The sequence below is a fragment of the Eleutherodactylus coqui genome, unplaced genomic scaffold (assembly GCF_035609145.1).
Source record: "Eleutherodactylus coqui strain aEleCoq1 unplaced genomic scaffold, aEleCoq1.hap1 HAP1_SCAFFOLD_33, whole genome shotgun sequence".
Taxonomy (NCBI): Eukaryota; Metazoa; Chordata; class Amphibia; order Anura; family Eleutherodactylidae; genus Eleutherodactylus; species Eleutherodactylus coqui.
Genome location: NW_027102239.1, coordinates 1,523,606 through 1,545,433, shown reverse-complemented (window position 1 = coordinate 1,545,433; position 21,828 = coordinate 1,523,606). Strand labels below are relative to the sequence as shown.

At 49.4% G+C, this 21,828-nt stretch overlaps 1 long non-coding RNA gene across 1 annotated transcript in view; it reads left to right on the top strand.

Annotated features, from left to right (window-relative positions):
• The first annotated feature begins 7,371 nt into the window (after nucleotides 1-7,371).
• LOC136600985 (uncharacterized) overlaps nucleotides 7,372-21,828 on the top strand; it is a 320,140-nt gene continuing 305,683 nt past the window's right edge. The window contains exon 1 of the long non-coding RNA XR_010789283.1: nucleotides 7,372-7,440. This is a non-coding gene — a long non-coding RNA (uncharacterized lncRNA). The remainder of the gene's footprint in view (nucleotides 7,441-21,828) is intronic.

Below are 21,828 nucleotides of genomic sequence, written 5' to 3'. Positions count from 1 at the left end.
CAGCCCTGCAGGCTCAGGACGTGATAGCTCCATGCTGCCGGTTACCGGAGGTAGCCGACAGCATGGAGCTGTCATCCCGGGCCGCGGGACCCCACCCCCGGTCACGCGATCGCGTTAAACTCAATGGAAAGTTAAAAACAATTAAAGTTTCAGCTCCCCTTACGGATCCGAGCGTCCACCAAAAGAGATCTCTCAAAACGACCGACGGACGCACCTTCAGAGGCAAACTGGTGCTTGCTTCTAGTGTCATCGTCTGCTTAACCATCCTGCGTAGGGAGGTGACGAGTCCTGCAGGCTCTGCAAGCCTAGGATGCGTGAGCACGGTGCAAGAGGAAGGACTGAGGAGGATGTGAGGGGGAGGGGGGAGGGCGCGGTTGAGAAAGCGTTGGGTGGGGCTATGCAAAGGTCTTCCAGCTCCCTCAGAGCATTGTGGGTGCGCCCGGAGTGCTGCCTGAGCGTGTTGCATCTGATACGTCCCCTATTTGGGGATCATTTATTAAAGGGAGCATAGGTGCAGCACGTTTCTGTAAAACCAATAGAGGGCGCTGCAATGTTACTGTAGAAACCAATGGACAGCATGGGAGGTAGCTATACATAGATTTTAAAGACGACGACTGCCAAGGCTAAAGCCCGTGTATATTCCATAGACTATAGCTATCTCCAGGATAGCTGCATGCGCAGTCGTGTGCGGGGTGCGCAGTCGCGCCATTGTCTCGCACGGCTGCTTTCATTCCGTGCTTCCTGACAAGGCAATGTACGCATACGTCACTAGTAAAGGAAGCGGAAGGTAGCGCAATGTACACTTTTTGACCGGATGGAGGAAAATCGGGTTGCTGGAGGTCACGTGACCGAAGTGACAAGCGGCTCCAGGAGAAGATTTGGGATAAGAAGAAGAGGTAAGCAGGCTCCCTGGGGAGCAATAGGTAAGTATACAGTATATTTTTTTGTTTTTAATGACAGAACCCCTTTAAGGCTCTATTATGACACTTTTCGAACCGTGGTATGGTTACATGCGGGGAGTGTGAAGACGGTATGGTTACATAAGGGGGGTGTGGTGACAATACGGTTACACTAGGAAAGTGGGCTTACATGAGGGGAGCGTGGAGGCGGTGCGGCTACAGAAGGGGAGTGTGATGGAACCCCTAACAATAATCTGTGCCGTGTCATTTCCATAAATGTCATAGAAGGTAATGAAAATGAACAGTTTAGCATACAGTAATTGCACTTTCACATGGGCCAAAATTCTCACTATTCTCACTTACCCAAAGGAAGCAGCTGGTGACAAAACATGAAACGTGGGCAAGGAGGCTCTGGTGTCCTGTTGTACCACTTCTAGCTTGGATACAAGAGGTTATACAGATGGGAATGGAGGCTCTAGTACCCTGTTGTACGCCTTGTAGCTTGGATAAAAGATAAGATAAGGACAGGCAAGGGGACTCTAGTACTGCGTTGTACCACTTCTAGCTTCTAGTATAGAAGATGGGGAACAGGCGGCTATGGAGGCTCTATTCTAGAGAATCAATACAGTAAGCAGTGGAGTAGGTCAGTAAATTAATGGCTGAAATAACAGTTGAATTGTGTTACCACGTTACTACTGACAGTCCTCACCTCTTTAGTAACCGGTGGCATGGCTGAAGCCTCATCACAGTATTTCAGTGCCAGAGCTTTCTGTCCTCGGTCTTTGTAGCACTGGGATGAAAGATAAAAAACACCAAAAAAAGCAAAAACCAGTAAAGCAATAGAATCTTACAGTAACTTTGGGGCATTACAGCAGCACACAATGTCCCTGCAGGTTGGATTACAGATGAGTGCTGCTGTATGGTGCCTTCATACCTCTAGGGCAGGATACCTACCTGATATGTATTGTCATGGGGCGCACCAAGATCTTGTCTCAGGCTTTGCTTGCAGTCCTACCATATCGCACTAAATGCAGAAGTGCAGTCAATGCAGCTTTTTACCTAAAATAGTAAAAATTGGTCAAAGCCTCATGCAGTGTATTACCTGACCCTGGAATAACATCAATGGCAATTATAAGAATAATGCTGATAATAATACAAATTCTGTATGTCTGTTTTCAGCCTTACAAAACCATAACTATAGAAGTTTAAATTTATACGTAAAGCTAGATATTTTTAGAAATATCTATATTGATATATAACTATCTATTTTTATAGCTAGATATATATCTATGCAGTAAGATGCATTAGATCGATGGTGACACGCGCACCCGAAACAAGGACCACAGGTTGTAAGCAGCCATTTTTCCGTCAGTCTCCACTGGAGTCTCTCCCAGGCCCAAACTGAACCTACCTACCTGAATTGTAAGTACCTACCTTCTTGTTCTCTATGAAAGAACTGAGCGTACCTTTTAAAAAAATGGCGGCAGCAGCAGCAACCAATCACATTTTGTATAGTTTATGTATAGCTACCTGCCATGCTGTCCATTGGTTTCTACAGTAACATTGCAGCGCCCTCTGTTGGTTTTACAGAAACGTGCTGCACCACCTATTGGATTTACCCAAACTTACAGCACCATAGAGATTAGCGGGTCACCTCCCAGTTCTCCATCTTTTTGCCCTATTTTTCTCTAGGGTGGTTTCAAACCGGCGGGTAAAATCGCGCCATTTTTAACCGATGCGTTGGTTATTGAAAAAAAAGCAGATTTCGCAGCCAATGATTCCCAACGGTTCCCTTCCCTTCAGCAAGGTTTTCACTGATGTGATGTTGAGAGAGAAAATCACAGCCTGCTGTGTCCTTCTGCGCAGTGCGTTTTTTAAAATCTCCCATGTAATCCTATGGAGGCTGCGTTTTATCGCATCACAAGGCGAAAAATATGCGCTGCATGTTAACATTGGAAAGTCCTACCGACTTGCGCGTTAAACAAAAACATGCGGTTTTTAATGTGCGCGGCAGCGATGCGATTTAATCCTCTAAAAAAAAAGCATCGCTGGTGATTGTCACGGCCGTATATTGGGACAAAACTAAGCCTAAGATTTCTGTGGTTTCGTTTTCACCAGCAGTATTCTCTCCCGTTAATACTTGACCGAGAAAATATAGGACCTCCCCTATGAATACTATGTGCGTAAAAGATCAGGCGGCCGCCATATTCCCACCATTTATTTTGTTTTTTACAGTTGCTCCTACAGCGGTGTGTGTTTGTGTTTGTATATGTATGTGTGTATGTATGTGTATATATTTTACACACATACACACATCGCAATGCATTGTTCTTACAAGGCGCACTGCACTGGCAGACACACTCGCATATTTGCCATGCGAGATATTGGTTTGAGTTTCTCGGGCTGATATAGTGCTCACTTGTGTAAAATCAGCCACAGAGAATGAATTTAACATCACCAAAGACATAAAGCTATACATTGCCCTCTATTGTCAGCATGCTGTTATCCTGACCCCCAAGTGTCAATGCATAATGCATCCCAAGTGGCAGCTTGCCCACCCATATCACGTCTTGTAGCCAAGCTAGAGGCGATACAACAGGGTCTGTTTCACATTTTGTATCCAAGCTAGAGGTAGTACAACTTTAACTTTTTTCCTTCTGCTTTGCTCAGATTCATTCAAATACTGTGGGTCAAAATACGCAGCACAGCCCTAGAGGAATTCGTTAAGGGGTCTAGTTTTTTTAAACAGGGTCATTTGTGGGGGTTCTCCAACAGCACCTAGCGGACATGGCGCGGCCCCAACTGCACCGCTCTGCGCCATCTGCGTGCAGCGCGGGGACTTCTTACAGATGCGACACTATTGTACCCTTTACATTCCACGGTCAGCATAGATTGCTGTCAGTCCCAACCAGCTCCCACTGTGAACCCTTTACATTCCACGGTCAGCATAGATTGCTGTCAGCCCAAGCCAGCTCCCACTGTGCTCCCTTTATATGCCGCGGTCAGCATAGATTGCTGTCAGCCCCAGCCAGCTCCCTCTGTAAACCTTTTACATGCCACGGTCAGCATAGATTGCTGTCAGCCCCAGCCAGCTCCCTCTGTGAACCCTTTACATGTCACGGTCAGCATAGATTGCTGTCAGCCCCAGCTAGCTCCCTCTGTAAACCCTTTACATGCCGTGGTCAGCATTTATTGCTTTCAATCCCAGCCAGCTCCCACTGTGAACCCTTTACATGTCGCGATCAGCGTAGATTGCTGTCAGTCCCAGCCAGCTCCCACTGTGCTCCCTTTATATGCCGCGGTCAGCATAGATTGCTGTCAGCCCCAGCCAGCTCCCTCTGTGAACCCTTTACATGTCACGGTCAGCATAGATTGCTGTCAGCCCCAGCTAGCTCCCTCTGTAAACCCTTTACATGCCGTGGTCAGCATTTATTGCTTTCAATCCCAGCCAGCTCCCACTGTGCTCCCTTCACATGCCGCGGTCAGCATAGATGGCTGTCAGTCCCAGCCAGCTCCCTCTGTAAACCTTTTACATGCCCAGTCAGCATAGAGTGCTGTCAGTCCCAGCCAGCTCCCTCTGCGAACCCTTTACATGCCACAGTCAGCATAGATTGCTGTCAGTCCCAGCCAGCTCCCTCTATAAACCCTTTACATGCCACGGTCAGCATAGATTGCTGTGAGCCCCAGCCAGCTCCCACTGTGCACTCCCCGCATGTAAACGCACCGTCAATACACTCCCCAGCATGTAACCACACCGTCACCACACTCCCCGCATGTAACCCCACCATCACCACACCGCCCTTATGTAACCGTACCGCCACCACACTCCCAGCATGTAACCCCACCGTCTCCACACTCCCTGCATGTAACCGTACCGTCACCACACTCCCTGCATGTAACCCCAGGTCGCCACATTTCCCTCATGAAAACCCACTAGTCATTTGAGGGGGTTCTTTATAGTTTTGGCCGCTCAATGGCTCTATAAGTGGGCAATGGGGCCTGAAATTTATTCAGTGGTACCCTGAAATCCAACGGGTATTCCTTTCATTGTAGGCCTAGCCATGGGTCCTGTAAGTCTATTAGGGCCACAATGGGTATGTTTCTGAACACGGGACAAACAGGGGTATCGATTTTGGGGTGAAAGCCTTCATTTATATGTGTGCTGTACAAAAAAAACTGTTTTTAAATTGACACAATAGCCCAAAAAATGAAAATCCTATTTTTTTCCTTTTGCTTTGCTTGAATTTATTCAAAAACTGTGGGGTCAAAATATGCAGTACATCCCTAGATAAATTCGTTAAGGGGTCTAGTTTTTAAAATGGGGTCATTTGTGGGGGTTCTATATGGTTTTGGGCGCTCAAGAACTCTACAAGTGGGCAATGGGGCCTAAAAGGACTTCAAGCAAAATCTATGTTCTGAAAGCCACCGATTACTCCTTTTATTTTGGGCCCCGTTGTGTATCCAGACATAAGATTAGGGCCACAATGGGTATGTCTCTGAACACGGGACAAACGGGTATCCATTTTTGGGTGCAAGTCTTCCTTCATATGTGTGCTGTACAAAAAAAGCTGTTTTTAAAATGACAGAATTGCCGAAAAAACGAAAATCACAATTTTTTCCTTTTGCTTGGTTTGAATTCATTCAAAAACTGTGGGGTCAAAATATGCAGTACACCCCTAGATAAATTCCTTAAGGGGTCTAGTTTTCAAAATGGGGTCATTTGTGGGGGGTTTCTATTGTTTTGGGCGCTCAAGAACTCTACATGTGTGCTATGGGGCCTAAAAGGACTTCAAGCAAAATTTCTGTTTTGAAAGACACTGACTACTCCTTTCATTTTGGGCCCCGTTGTGGACTCAGATATAACAATAGGGCCACAATGGGTATATTTCTGAACACGGGAGAAATAGGGGTATCCATTTTGGGGTGTAAATCCTGATTTTCATGTAAACTATAGGAAAAAAATATGTCTTTAAAATAACAGATTTGCAAAAATATGAAATTTTACTTTTTCTCCTCTAAATTGAATTAATTCCTGAAAAAAAACTGTGGGGTCAAAATACTCATGACACCCCTCAGTGAATACATTAAGGGGTGTAGTTTTTAAAATGAGGTCATTTGGGGGGGTATCTATTATTCTGACACTCATGAGCCTTTCCAATCTCGGCTTGGTATAGAAAAACAAAGTGTTCCTCAAAATGCTAAAAAGTAATGTTAAATTTGTACGTCTCCTAAATAGTTAAAAAAAAACGAAAGTTTTTCCAATGTGCGCCCAAAATAAAGTAAACGGGTGGAAATATAAATCTTAGCAAAAATTTCTATATTATGTTTGCACATATTTAAGATATTGCAGTTGGAAATGTGAAAAAATGACGATTTTTTTCAAAATTTTCCCAATTGTGGCGCTTTTAATAAATAAACACAATTTCTATCGGTCTATTTTTTCCGCCTAAATGAAGCACAACATGTGGCGAAAAAACAATGTCAGAATCGCTTGGATATGCAAAACCTTTCTGGTGTTTTTCCATGTTAAAGTGACACATGTCAGATTTGGAAAATTTGGCCTGGTCATTAAGGCGCAAACAGGCTTGGTCACTAAGGGGTTAAATATGAGCCATACAGAAGTTATTCACTTACCTGCTCCGTTGCTGGCGTCCCCGTCTCCATGGCTCCGTCTAATTTCGCTGGCTTCTTGCTTTTTTAGACGCGCTTGCGCTGTGCGGTCTTCTGCCTGGTGAATGGGGCCGCTCGTGCCAGAGAGCTGCTCACCGCGTCGTCATCGTAGCTCCGCCCCGTCACGTGTGCCGATTCCAGCCAATCAGGAGGCTGGAATCGGCAATGGAACGCAAGGAAGGAGAAGAAAATCCACGGTGCACCATGGGAGAAGACCCGCGGTCCACCGTGGGAGAAGACCAGCGGCGCCATCTTTAAAAGAAGAATAGAAGAAGCTGCAGAACGCTGATGCAGGTAAGTGCAATGTGCTTTTTAAAAACTAACCTATGCTTTCTTTTTAACAGACTTTAAATGCACACAAAAGTAGAGCATGCAGCGGTTTTTTCGCATTTGGGCAAAAAAAGGAAACGAAAACCAATCCGTTGAAATCAATGGGTTTTATTCTCTGCATATTGTGCTCAGAAAGTTTGCGCATGCTAACACACGCGTGTAAATGTCCATGTGAAGGAACTCTTAAGCCTGGCTTCACATCGGTGTGTTTGTGTGCGCATTTATGCAGCGAATAGAGCCCTAATGAACGGGTTCGTTCACAAGTGCGCATCTTTACATTTCATGCAAAAAAAAATATGCAGCATACTCTATTTTGCGGCACTTTTGCACACCAAAAGTCCCCATAGAAGTCAATGGGGATGCACAAATATACATGTGATATGCCAGGAGGTGCGTGATACGTTGCGTAATTGCGCAGGAAAGGAACACATCCAGAACTCGTTAGACTAATTCCATACATATTTTTAGGTGACTTGGACATTTTCGTTCCTAAGATCTGAGTTCGACCAACAGACGGGCCTAATGTCACACGATGTCAATAGTAAGTAGCTTGTGTTCTCCCGCGGGGTTTTGAACGATAATTGTCCCATGTAAAAACATGCAGAAACTGAACGACTGGATCAGAATCGTCCAGTTGTTCACTTTTAAGCAGCTTAAAATCCAAACACATTTCTCGGTGTAAGCAGCAGCCGTCCAGTACTGAACGTCTGCTGCTTACAGTGAATGGAGGTGAGCAGAACTCTCCTCCAGCTGCCCCGCCTCCCTGCTGGCTGCGCTGTCAGCGATCCAGCAATGCTCGCTCCTGTGCAGAGCGAGCACCACAGGGATGAATGTCGGGCATTGTTTGCCTGACACTCGTTTTGTGTAAAAGGACCCTTGGACCTCCCTCACACAGGTGTTTTTGTACAGTTTTTAGTGCTGCGCTAAACGCTGTACAACGCACCCATACATTTCAATGGGGCTGCTCACACAAGGCTAAAAATGCTGTGTCTTCAACGCTGCGCTTTAACAGCGTTGCATGTTCTATTTTGGGACGTTTTCAGCCCTGTGTCACCCATTGAAATGAATGGGCAGCGGCCCGGGCTTCCCCTGCACTGACAAATGATCTATTGCTGTAAGCGAGGTTTGAGAACTCTCCTCCAGCAATAGATTGCTGTGATTGGACAGCATGGAGCTGTCATCCCGGGCCGCGGGACCCCACCCCCGGTCACGCGATCGCGTTAAACTCAATGGAAAGTTAAAAACAATTAAAGTTTCAGCTCCCCTTACGGATCGGATCCGTAAGGGGAGCTGAGAGTACTCACCTCCGGTCCTCCGCAGCGTCCGGATCCTTCTGTCTTCTCCCCGGCACTGCCGCCGGCGTCTGCGCGTCCGCGCCAGACGCATTACGTCACGCGCATGCACAGAGAGCCGGGAGGCCCGGGAAATTTAAAAATTCCCTGCTCTCGACTAGAATGAGTAGCCGAGAGCAGGGAGCTGTCACCGGGAGCCGCTGTATGCGGTTCCCGCTCACATGATCCACCATTTTGCTTTTGTTGGTATCGGGTTGCATGTATTGATCGTGTCCTGTATGTGATAGTATAATATAGATATTTTCCCCGCTGTGGTGGTGGCGTTACCTATTATGTCCGCCACTATGTTCGTTGTCACTGTTATTTCCGCCAAATTCTTTTACATCTGTGACTGAAGGCTTAGAAGGGTATTTCAATCTCAGCAAATAAAAGTAATACCTTGTATAATCAAAAATTAAAATTTTCCAATATAATTTATAAGCGACTATATGCATAAAACAATGCGGGTGTCCCGTAGTGTACTAACGGTCTATGTGATGCCGACTCTGTCGGCAGAGACTGCGTATGGCAGCGAGTGTACTGCGCATGACTACGTATCTCACGTACACGATCATGCGATGTGTGACTGTCTTTTTTCTTCTAATTCCCTGCTCTGTTTCATCGTGGGGGTTGCATATGTATTGCGTATGGACAGTGCTGTATATACGCTGCCCATACAAAAGTATAGGGCTCACACTGCGTGGTATGTGGAGAAATAGAGCAAGCTGCCATCTTTTCCTCGCTCGGATCTACACACAGTGTTTGATTCAAGAAGCAATCCAGCGGGATGGCGCCGAGTGGCTGGAGGAGTTAATCGCCAGCTGCAGGTCGGGATCGGAGTCGGGGAGGCCACTCGAGCCAGCAGCAAGGGAGCCGGTATCCGGAGAGGGAGCAGCACTAGAGGGGGATGCCGGGCGAGGCCGCCCGAAGCAAAGAAACCCCCCCCCCCCCCCCGGCGCGACTCAGCCCGAGTCCCGCTGCAAAGAGAGGCGGCCGTAAGAGCAGTCGCGGCGGCGAGAGGCCGCAAGGAGCAGGACGTGCCATGAGGTTTTTAGCGCCAAATTCAAACCGGGCGTCGGGGAGAGCGCCGGGACCGGTGCCCATCGTGAAATCTCCAGGCTTTCAGCTACGTTTGCTAGCCAGCAACAGGGAGATTTTAAATTACCCCGGCAATCTGGGGTAAGGTCCGCGGATAAATCCGGGGGCTTTAGGTATGTAATTTCATCTCCACTCACGGATATGAGGAAAGATGAAATTTTAAAGTTTTTAACTGTTTACTTGGATAACGGCAATAGCGTGACTGGGGGTCACTCTGGCAGCTGACAACAAGGAGCTGTCATGTCCACAGCCCCCAGGGCTGTAATCCTCAGCATGAGCATGTTTTTATGGCTGTGGGGATTAAAAACACTATAGGGCGGTCAATAAGGGGTTAAGGAGCAAACAGACTTTGTCACTAAGGCCTCTTTCACACAGAATGTTTTTTACAGCATTTAGCGTGGTTTGTGAAAAGCCGCAAAAAAAACCACTGATTGATCACAATGGAGCTTCTCAGGGAGCGTTCGAACACTACAATTTTCTAATGCTATCTGCTCTAGTTTAGTTTGTTTCAGCCCTTTTTAATGCCCCATATCACCCATTGTAAAGAGGCGCCGGAATAGTAGCCCCCGGGGATATATATGGAGGCAGCCCATGACAGGGTTAACGGGGAGGCCAGGGTTAATGGAAGGGTGAAGAGGGGGGGGGGGGTGTGTAGTATAGGGGGGAGTAGAGGGGGAAGTTAGAGAGAAAGTGCGGGAACAGCAGGGGGAGGAGCATCCCTAGGCGGCAACGGAGGAAGAAGAAGCAGAAGGAGAAGACGGAGGCCACGAGGAAGAAGAGGGAAGAGGTAGAGAAGACCCAAGACCCCAGGCAGAAGTCCCAAGACCCCAGGCAGAAGTCCCAAGACCCCAGGCAGAAGTCCCAAGACCCCAGGCAGAAGTCCCAAGACCCCAGGCAGAAGTCCCAAGACCCCAGACAGGAGTCCCAAGACCGAAGTCTGCAGACTGAAGTCCCCAGACCTGTCCGTGAAGAGCCCGAAGGTGATCGTCAGGAAGCGCCCAGAAGAGGACTTACCGGACATGGAGGCCGCCATGGAGAAGATCCGGGCAGCGGTGGAGGAGCGGGGCATCGACTGGCTCATGAGGGTCCTGGATGTCGGGGCCCCGGGCCCATCGGAGGTGGAAGCGGCACCCGCACGGTCAGCAGCATCGGGGGGAGAGGCGTCCGGAGCCCCTGCAGCAACTGCGGTGAGAGAAAGGGGGCGAAGGACAGCCGCTGCGGGGAGCCGCACACCGGAGGCAGCAGCGGGAGCGCTGTCGGGGACTGCTAGCGGCCGGAGGGAGGAGGCAGGAGGGAGCAGGCAGACACCGGCAGCATCGGCGAGAGGGCCGAGTACTAGGAGGGCCCGCGCTCCGGCGCGTCTGAGCCCTGATCAGGCTCCACAGCGTCGGCGCCGCATAGAGAGTCCCTCACGGGCCCCTCCGGGCCGGCTCCCTGCACCATCCATGCCATCGGGGGAGCGCAGGCCCGGGAGGAATCTCGCCGGGCGGCACGGCGCAGCGTCCGGCACTAGGTCCCGTGCTGCCAGGGGGGCGGGGCCTAACACCGGGCTGTCGGCGGTGAACCGAGCTACAGCGTGGGGCCGCTCTGCAGGAGAGCCGGTGGTAGCAGAGCAGCCCCACAGTGACTTCCAGGGACAAGCTGAAGTGCGGCCCGTGAGAGCCAGGCCGAGCAGCAGGCAGGCGGCTGCGAATCCGGAGGTGCGTATGCAGCCAGAGGAGGACCCCGGTCGTCAGTTCGGACCACATTCGGACGAGGAATCGGATCCGCTGGAGGGAGGATCGGCGGCTGGTGGGACTACAGCCCCTACGCAGCCAGGTGAGCAAACACACGGGGACAGTACATTACATGCAGTTAGCCGCGTTGCGCACGCGGGAGATAGTTTTGGGGGGTGGACAGGGGATGGGGGGGCGATGGCAGGCACACATGGCGCAGCGAGTGATTTTGGGTTATTTCTGGGTGGATTATGGGAGTTGTGGCGCAAGCAAGACGCAAGAGCAGGGCCGTCGCCAGTAGCTGCTTGGACGCTACCGTCCAATGCGTCGATCGCCGACGATAGCGCTAGGGGTGGTAGCACGGCGGGGGCGTCTGTAGGGCAGCAGGTAGCGCCCGTTACGGTAGGGGTCCAGACAGAGAAAGATGGGGAAGGGATTCGCTTGGATGACAGAGCAAAGGGGGAAGTTTATGTGTGTTTCGAGGGCCCCCTAGGTGCACACTTAAAGAAGGAGGTTAGAGAAAAGATTTGGCGCGACGAATACGTCGAGATCTTTTCCCTTCTCCCTTTGGAAAAATTCAATTTAGATAAAGGGAAAAGGACAGAATATAAGAAGGAAGAGGAGGAGAAACGTCGGTGGAGACTGATTCCACAGACGTTCTCCAACTGGATGCAAGCCTTCGCTATTCTGGCCAGCGTTATAGGTGAAAAGGCGCCTGAGAATTGCTCCAGCCTTTTTTGCTATCTCGATGCGATAGGTGAGGCGTACAGGGTGTACGGGGGCCAGACGTGGCTTAGGTACGACGAACAATTTCGTCAGCGGAAAGCGATCCGACCGTCTATTCGGTGGGATCAGAAAGATATTGGCCTATGGTTGCGGGTAATGGCCCCAGTTAGGTTTGGCCAGCCCTTTCAGGGGGGGGCCGGGACTAGCAGCTCGGCCAGTGGTTCCCAAGGGGGGGGGCAGGGAGGACAGTCAGGGAGTCATAGGCTCGGATTGTGTTGGCAGTTTAACGACGGCCAATGCAAATTCGGGAACTCTTGCAGGTTCAAGCACGTCTGCTCCGTGTGTAACGGCACGTCACATGGAGCAGCAAAGTGCTTTAAAAAAGGAAAAGGAAAGGGTTTCGGGGCACCTGGAAAAAGGGATGACACCAGTGAAACTGGCAAAGATGGTGCCGTTTCTAAATAGGTACCCCGACCGAGATAAGGCTAGTTTACTGTTTGAGGGTTTTAGGGACGGTTTTAGAATTCCCGCCCCAGTTCATAGGGTTCCGGTCACAACCAAGAATTTGCCGTCAGCGATTCGGCAATCGGCTGTGGTGACCGAAAAATTGTTTAAGGAGGTTCAGTTAGGCCGCATGGCGGGACCGTTCCGTTCCCCGCCCGTGGCGGACCTGGTGGTCTCACCGCTGGGGGTTGTTCCTAAGAAGGAACCTAACAAGTTTCGACTCATACACCATCTGTCATACCCAAAGGGGGCGTCAGTAAATGACGGTATAGACCCGGAAATTTGTTCTGTGGTGTATACTTCATTTGACGCCGCAATAAAATGGGTCCGCAGGTATGGGCAGGGAGCGAAGCTGGCAAAGGTGGATATCGAGTCTGCGTTTAGGTTGCTCCCAGTTGCTCCCGAGAGCATTCGTTTGTTAGGGTGTTTTTGGGAGGGAAGTTATTTTGCGGATAGGTGCCTACCCATGGGCTGTTCCATTTCTTGCGCTTATTTTGAAGCGTTCAGTTCCTTTTTAGAATGGGTAGTTAGGGATTGCACGGGGATTAGGTCAGTGATCCATTATTTGGATGACTTCCTATGCATAGGGCCAGCAGGTTCGCCTATTTGTGCAACTTTGCTGGGGTCACTTCAATGGGTTTCCGGTCAATTCGGGGTGCCTTTGGCGCCTGGGAAGACAGAGGGGCCCAATACATGTTTAAAGTTCCTGGGCATTACCATTGACACGGTTGCAATGGAATGCAGATTGCCCGAGGAGAAGTTGACAGAGTTAAAGGCGGAGGTAAAAAGAGCAAGGGTTGTCACCAAGGTCACTTTGAGGGAGCTCCAATCGTTATTGGGCAAGCTTAATTTCGCTTGCCGAATAATGCCGATGGGGCGAATTTTCAGCAGAAGGCTAGCGTCAGCAACGGCGGGGGTTCGGTTACCCCACCATTTTATCCGGCTAGGTAAGGAACTCAAGAAAGATTTAGCAGTATGGGCGGCGTTTCTAGAGAACTACAACGGTCGGTCAGTAATGATGGAGGAAATGGTAAACAATTTTGATTGGGAATTGTTTACTGACGCCGCAGGGAGTTCGGGTTTTGGGATTTACTTCCAGGGCCAGTGGTGCGCGGCCGGATGGCCGAGCGATTGGTTCTCGTCAGGGTTGGTAAGGAACTTGGTGCTACTCGAGCTCTTCCCCATTATAGTGGCGGTGGAGATATGGGGCGAGCAATTTAGGAACAAGAGAGTACGCTTTCACTGCGACAACCTGGGGGTCGTGCAGGCGATAAATAAATTGTCTGCATCGTCCCCTCCAGTGGTGGCCTTACTGCGCCACCTGGTGCTGAAAGCGTTATCACTTAACGCTTGGATAGGTGCGGTACATGTGCCGGGGGTGAGCAATTCACTAGCGGATGCTCTTTCTCGTTGCCAGTGGGAGCGATTCCGACGTTTGGCCCCGGCAGCAGAGAAGGAAGGGGTGTCTTGCCCGAGACACATCTGGAGCGTGGTCAGCGAGCAGTGAGGCACTTGATAGGTACCTCACTGGCTCGGAGTACGTGGACGTCTTATAGGGCAGCCTGGTCGGAATGGGAGGAGTGGCTGCAGCAGTGGGGAATCGTGCGTTCAGACGAGGACAGGGTAGGGGCGTTGTTAGGATGGTTGGGGAAAAGTTCTGAGACAGGGTTGTCAGTCGCCAGAGTTAACAAATTTATGGGAGGAGTGGCGTTTGGCGCTAAGTTGCGGGGTTTGACTGATGTTACAAAGAATTTTGTAGTCAGACAGGCACTAAAGGGGTTTAGAAGGGGGCGGGGGGGGGGTCAGATATGCGTCGGCCAATCTCGTTCGACTTGTTGAAGAGATTGGGGGGCGCATTGGGGGAGATATGCGGGGACGGGTTTGAATACTCGCTTTTTAAGTTGGCTTTTTCATTAGCTTTCTTTGGGGCTCTTCGGCTGGGGGAACTGGTTTCCCCCAGCAAAAAGAAAGGGGGGGGTTTACAAAGCGAGGATACCAAGGTTATAAAAGGGCGGTTGGAATTAGTCATCCGTCGTTCTAAGATGGATCAGGAGGGTAGAGGTCGGAGAGTGTCGCTAGGACAAGTGCGGGGAGAGTCCATGTGCCCAGTTAAATGTTGGGAGGACTACAGTTTGTTAGCAGGAGTCAGGGTGGGGCCTCTTCTGCAGCACCGAGATGGTCGTTTTTTGTCAAGGTTCCAGTTCGAGGCGGTGTTAAGAAGAGCGATAGATACGCTGGGGTTAGACAGCTCTAATTTCGGGACACATTCTTTTAGAATAGGCGCGGCAACGGAGGCAGCAGAGAGGGGACTTGATAGTCAGGCGGTGATGGGCATCGGTCGGTGGCAGTCGGGACGGTTTAAACGTTATATCAGGCCGCACTTGCTTTAAGCGGGGGGGGGGGTACGTTTTTGCGGCGGGGTTAATTACGACTAGTTGTTTTTTCTTTTGTTACAGATCATCGAGCCGCGTTGGTGTGGATAATGGGCCACTCTTTTGTGTATTGGGGGGGGGGATTGGGCTAAGATCAGGCCTAACGGTAGACAGTTAAGGCTGAGTAGAGAGACGGCGGTAATTCGATGGATCGGAGTGCGGGGCATGGCCTGGTTCCGGGTGTTACAGGACGTTCAGCGCTTAGTCTCCCTAGACAGGCCGCCTAACATCCTCGTACTGCACGTCGGGGGCAACGATTTGGGGCAGAGACCCTTTAGGGACCTAGGTAGGGACATCCGGTACGATATGCTTCGTATGATGCAGATGTACCGGGGCTTGATCGTGGTCTGGTCAGAGATGGTCCCTCGCAAGGTGTGGCGCAACGCGCGCTCAGTGCGGGGGATAGACAAGGCCAGGATCAAGGTTAACCGGGAGGTTTCACGCTTCGTTGCGCGTAATGGAGGAGTGGCCGTTCGGCACATAGATCTTGAGAAGGGAGTAGGAAACTATTGGAGGAGCGATGGCGTGCATCTCAACGAGATTGGGACGGATCTGTGGTTAGAGGGGGTTCAGGAGGGAATAGAACGCGCGTTAGTTCTGTGGGGTGCTGCGCAGGCATGAGGTGGTCATGCCATGCTGGCGGTGGCGTTCGGAAGGGGGGGGGGGGGGAGTTCTTGGAGCCAGCTGATGTGCGGGGCGGGGGGGGGGGGGAACGGGGGCTGATGGCTACCTCCCCCCCCCCCCCTCCCCCTTTTTGGGTATAGTGTGTGTGGTCAGCCTGTCGCCTCCCGGCTCTGTCAGGCCGTAGTCCCTGCAGAGAAACGTGGCTAGCCGAGGAACGGCTCGCGCCTCTCTGAGTCGGGAGGAGGAGGGCGACTAGGGGCAACCGGTTGTGTGTTGCCTCCCGAGTCGGCTGTCTTGCGACGGGAGGGTTTTAGCGGGAAGGATTTCAGTCTCCCGAGTCGGATAGAGGGAGAGAGCGGCGGGAGGCAGGACGGAAATCCTTTTCCCTGTTGGGGAGGCGACAGGGGGTTGGAGGCTCCAGCGACTTCCCCCTTTTCAGTGGGTTGTTTTATTTGATGTTTTTATCAATTGTTAATAAGAATTTTAATAAATGGCCGCTGTGGCCAAAAATTTATCCAAGCTAGAAGTTGCAGCGTTTTAATTGAAGAAAGGGGGAGGTTTGGGTTAGGTCACAGAGGTCACATCCGATATACCCGCGTCAAGAGGCGCCGGAATAGTAGCCCCCGGGGATATATATGGAGGCAGCCCATGACAGGGTTAACGGGGAGGCCAGGGTTAATGGAAGGGTGAAGAGGGGGGGGGTGTGTAGTATAGGGAGGAGTAGAGGGGGAAGTTAGAGAGAAAGTGCGGGAACAGCAGGGGGAGGAGCATCCCTAGGCGGCAACGGAGGAAGAAGAAGCAGAAGGAGAAGACGGAGGCCACGAGGAAGTCCCACCCACCCGCCCTTACTTTAGCATATAGGGGGCAGTTTAGTTAGTAGAAAGGGTCGTAGAGGTATCGTAACATTGTCATAGCGGCGTTCGGAAGGGGGGGGGGGAAGAGTTCTTGGAGCCAGCTGATGTGCGGGGCGGGGGGGGGGGGGGGAACGGGGGCTGATGGCTACCTCCCCCCCCCCCCCCCCCTCCCCCTTTTTGGGTATAGTGTGTGTGGTCAGCCTGTCGCCTCCCGGCTCTGTCAGGCCGTAGTCCCTGCAGAGAAACGTGGCTAGCCGAGGAACGGCTCGCGCCTCTCTGAGTCGGGAGGAGGAGGGCGACTAGGGGCAACCGGTTGTGTGTTGCCTCCCGAGTCGGCTGTCTTGCGACGGGAGGGTTTTAGCGGGAAGGATTTCAGTCTCCCGAGTCGGATAGAGGGAGAGAGCGGCGGGAGGCAGGACGGAAATCCTTTTCCCTGTTGGGGAGGCGACAGAGGGGGTTGGAGGCTCCAGGGACTTCCCCCTTTTCAGTGGGTTGTTTTATTTGATGTTTTTATCAATTGTTAATAAGAATTTTAATAAATGGCCGCTGTGGCCAAAAATTTATCCAAGCTAGAAGTTGCAGCGTTTTAATTGAAGAAAGGGGGAGGTTTGGGTTAGGTCACAGAGGTCACATCCGATATACCCGCGTCATGACTGCCACCTCTGTACACCTTATTTCTCTATCAAGGAGTACAGTCATTGCCTCTAGGGAGTACTTAGTCTGTCCTGGTATTGTGATGAAGGTAGGTACAACACATAGTGCCATGATAACCTTTGCTGAATTTTTAAGTAATTTATTTGAGAAGGGAATACTTGGCCAAGGAATGTTGGAAAACCCTATTCTAGATGCTCATGGTCTGCTTGTATCTTGTGCGCACTCTTCTCTGAACACACACCCTTAGGGCTAATTCACATGGACATATGTCTCCCAATGTGAAAAATACATGCGTAGTAAGCAGTGCTAAAAGCCCACTGATTTGTCTAGGGCTTCTCACACCAGCGTTTTTTATTCACGTCTGTGGAAAAAAAATTGCACCGTGTCCTATTTTGGTGCGGAATATGCACCTTATCTAGTTTTTGGGGATTTAACAGGCGTAGTAAATGTGCATATGAAAAATACGTGGGACACATACTCCCGTCTGAGTGAGCCCTTAATCTATGGGGGTTTGCCTTTGTTTCCGCAGGAGAAATCAGCTTGTCCAGGCCTGTCTGTTTCCTTCGGGGATGCTAGGATATTCTAGGATATATATATATTTATGCATATGCATATAGTCGCTTATAAATTATATTGGAAAATTTTAATTTTTGATTATACAAGGTATTACTTTTATTTGCTGAGATTGAAATACCCTTCTAAGCCTTCAGTCACAGATGTAAAAGAATTTGGCGGAAATAACAGTGACAACGAACATAGTGGCGGACATAATAGGTAACGCCACCACCACAGCGGGGAAAATATCTATATTATACTATCACATACAGGACACGATCAATACATGCAACCCGATACCAACAAAAGCAAAATGGTGGATCATGTGAGCGGGAACCGCATACAGCGGCTCCCGGTGACAGCTCCCTGCTCTCGGCTACTCATTCTAGTCGAGAGCAGGGAATTTTTAAATTTCCCGGGCCTCCCGGCTCTCTGTGCATGCGCGTGACGTAATGCGTCTGGCGCGCACGCGCAGACGCCGGCGGCAGTGCCGGGGAGAAGACAGAAGGATCCGGACGCTGCTGAGGACCGGAGGTGAGTACTCTCAGCTCCCCTTACGGATCCGATCCGTAAGGGGAGCTGAAACTTTAATTGTTTTTAACTTTCCATTGAGTTTAACGCGATCGCGTGATCGGGGGTGGGGTCCCGCGGCCCGGGATGACAGCTCCATGCTGTCCAATCACAGCAATCTATTGCTGGAGGAGAGTTCTCAAACCTCGCTTACAGCAATAGATCATTTGTCAGTGCAGGGGAAGCCCGGGCCGCTGCCCATTCATTTCAATGGGTGACACAGGGCTGAAAACGTCCCAAAATAGAACATGCAACGCTGTTAAAGCGCAGCGTTGAAGACACAGCATTTTTAGCCTTGTGTGAGCAGCCCCATTGAAATGTATGGGTGCGTTGTACAGCGTTTAGCGCAGCACTAAAAACTGTACAAAAACACCTGTGTGAGGGAGGTCCAAGGGTCCTTTTACACAAAACGAGTGTCAGGCAAACAATGCCCGACATTCATCCCTGTGGTGCTCGCTCTGCACAGGAGCGAGCATTGCTGGATCGCTGACAGCGCAGCCAGCAGGGAGGCGGGGCAGCTGGAGGAGAGTTCTGCTCACCTCCATTCACTGTAAGCAGCAGACGTTCAGTACTGGACGGCTGCTGCTTACACCGAGAAATGTGTTTGGATTTTAAGCTGCTTAAAAGTGAACAACTGGACGATTCTGATCCAGTCGTTCAGTTTCTGCATGTTTTTACATGGGACAATTATCGTTCAAAACCCCGCGGGAGAACACAAGCTACTTACTATTGACATCGTGTGACATTAGGCCCGTCTGTTGGTCGAACTCAGATCTTAGGAACGAAAATGTCCAAGTCACCTAAAAATATGTATGGAATTAGTCTAACGAGTTCTGGATGTGTTCCTTTCCTGCGCAATTACGCAGCGTATCACGCACCTCCTGGCATATCACATGTATATTTGTGCATCCCCATTGACTTCTATGGGGACTTTTGGTGTGCAAAAGTGCCGCAAAATAGAGTATGCTGCATATTTTTTTTTGCATGAAATGTAAAGATGCGCACTTGTGAACGAACCCGTTCATTAGGGCTCTATTCGCTGCATAAATGCGCACACAAACACACCGATGTGAAGCCAGGCTTAAGAGTTCCTTCACATGGACATTTACACGCGTGTGTTAGCATGCGCAAACTTTCTGAGCACAATATGCAGAGAATAAAACCCATTGATTTCAACGGATTGGTTTTCGTTTCCTTTTTTTGCCCAAATGCGAAAAAACCGCTGCATGCTCTACTTTTGTGTGCATTTAAAGTCTGTTAAAAAGAAAGCATAGGTTAGTTTTTAAAAAGCACATTGCACTTACCTGCATCAGCGTTCTGCAGCTTCTTCTATTCTTCTTTTAAAGATGGCGCCGCTGGTCTTCTCCCACGGTGGACCGCGGGTCTTCTCCCATGGTGCACCGTGGATTTTCTTCTCCTTCCTTGCGTTCCATTGCCGATTCCAGCCTCCTGATTGGCTGGAATCGGCACACGTGACGGGGCGGAGCTACGATGACGACGCGGTGAGCAGCTCTCCGGCACGAGCGGCCCCATTCACCAGGCAGAAGACCGCACAGCGCAAGCGCGTCTAAAAAAGCAAGAAGCCAGCGGAATTAGACGGAGCCATGGAGACGGGGACGCCAGCAACGGAGCAGGTAAGTGAATAACTTCTGTATGGCTCATATTTAACCCCTTAGTGACCAAGCCTGTTTGCGCCTTAATGACCAGGCCAAATTTTCCAAATCTGACATGTGTCACTTTAACATGGAAAAACACCAGAAAGGTTTTGCATATCCAAGCGATTCTGACATTGTTTTTTCGCCACATGTTGTGCTTCATTTAGGCGGAAAAAATAGACCGATAGAAATTGTGTTTATTTATTAAAAGCGCCACAATTGGGAAAATGTTGAAAAAAATCGTCATTTTTTCACATTTCCAACTGCAATATCTTAAATATGTGCAAACATAATATAGAAATTTTTGCTAAGATTTATATTTCCACCCGTTTACTTTATTTTGGGCGCACATTGGAAAAACTTTCGTTTTTTTTTAACTATTTAGGAGACGTACAAATTTAACATTACTTTTTAGCATTTTGAGGAACACTTTGTTTTTCTATACCAAGCCGAGATTGGAAAGGCTCATGAGTGTCAGAATAATAGATACCCCCCCAAATGACCTCATTTTAAAAACTACACCCCTTAATGTATTCACTGAGGGGTGTCATGAGTATTTTGACCCCACAGTTTTTTTTCAGGAATTAATTCAATTTAGAGGAGAAAAAGTAAAATTTCATATTTTTGCAAATCTGTTATTTTAAAGACATATTTTTTTCCTATAGTTTACATGAAAATCAGGATTTACACCCCAAAATGGATACCCCTATTTCTCCCGTGTTCAGAAATATACCCATTGTGGCCCTATTGTTATATCTGAGTCCACAACGGGGCCCAAAATGAAAGGAGTAGTCAGTGTCTTTCAAAACAGAAATTTTGCTTGAAGTCCTTTTAGGCCCCATAGCACACATGTAGAGTTCTTGAGCGCCCAAAACAATAGAAACCCCCCACAAATGACCCCATTTTGAAAACTAGACCCCTTAAGGAATTTATCTAGGGGTGTACTGCATATTTTGACCCCACAGTTTTTGAATGAATTCAAACCAAGCAAAAGGAAAAAATTGTGATTTTCGTTTTTTCGGCAATTCTGTCATTTTAAAAACAGCTTTTTTTGTACAGCACACATATGAAGGAAGACTTGCACCCAAAAATGGATACCCGTTTGTCCCGTGTTCAGAGACATACCCATTGTGGCCCTAATCTTATGTCTGGATACACAACGGGGCCCAAAATAAAAGGAGTAATCGGTGGCTTTCAGAACATAGATTTTGCTTGAAGTCCTTTTAGGCCCCATTGCCCACTTGTAGAGTTCTTGAGCGCCCAAAACCATATAGAACCCCCACAAATGACCCCATTTTAAAAACTAGACCCCTTAACGAATTTATCTAGGGATGTACTGCATATTTTGACCCCACAGTTTTTGAATAAATTCAAGCAAAGCAAAAGGAAAAAAATAGGATTTTCATTTTTTGGGCTATTGTGTCAATTTAAAAACAGTTTTTTTTGTACAGCACACATATAAATGAAGGCTTTCACCCCAAAATCGATACCCCTGTTTGTCCCGTGTTCAGAAACATACCCATTGTGGCCCTAATAGACTTACAGGACCCATGGCTAGGCCTACAATGAAAGGAATACCCGTTGGATTTCAGGGTACCACTGAATAAATTTCAGGCCCCATTGCCCACTTATAGAGCCATTGAGCGGCCAAAACTATAAAGAACCCCCTCAAATGACTAGTGGGTTTTCATGAGGGAAATGTGGCGACCTGGGGTTACATGCAGGGAGTGTGGTGACGGTACGGTTACATGCAGGGAGTGTGGAGACGGTGGGGTTACATGCTGGGAGTGTGGTGGCGGTACGGTTACATAAGGGCGGTGTGGTGATGGTGGGGTTACATGCGGGGAGTGTGGTGACGGTGTGGTTACATGCTGGGGAGTGTATTGACGGTGCGTTTACATGCGGGGAGTGCACAGTGGGAGCTGGCTGGGGCTCACAGCAATCTATGCTGACCGTGGCATGTAAAGGGTTTATAGAGGGAGCTGGCTGGGACTGACAGCAATCTATGCTGACTGTGGCATGTAAAGGGTTCGCAGAGGGAGCTGGCTGGGACTGACAGCAATCTATGCTGACTGGGCATGTAAAAGGTTTACAGAGGGAGCTGGCTGGGACTGACAGCCATCTATGCTGACCGCGGCATGTGAAGGGAGCACAGAGGGAGCTGGCTGGGACTGACAGCAATCTACGCTGATCGCGACATGTAAAGGGTTC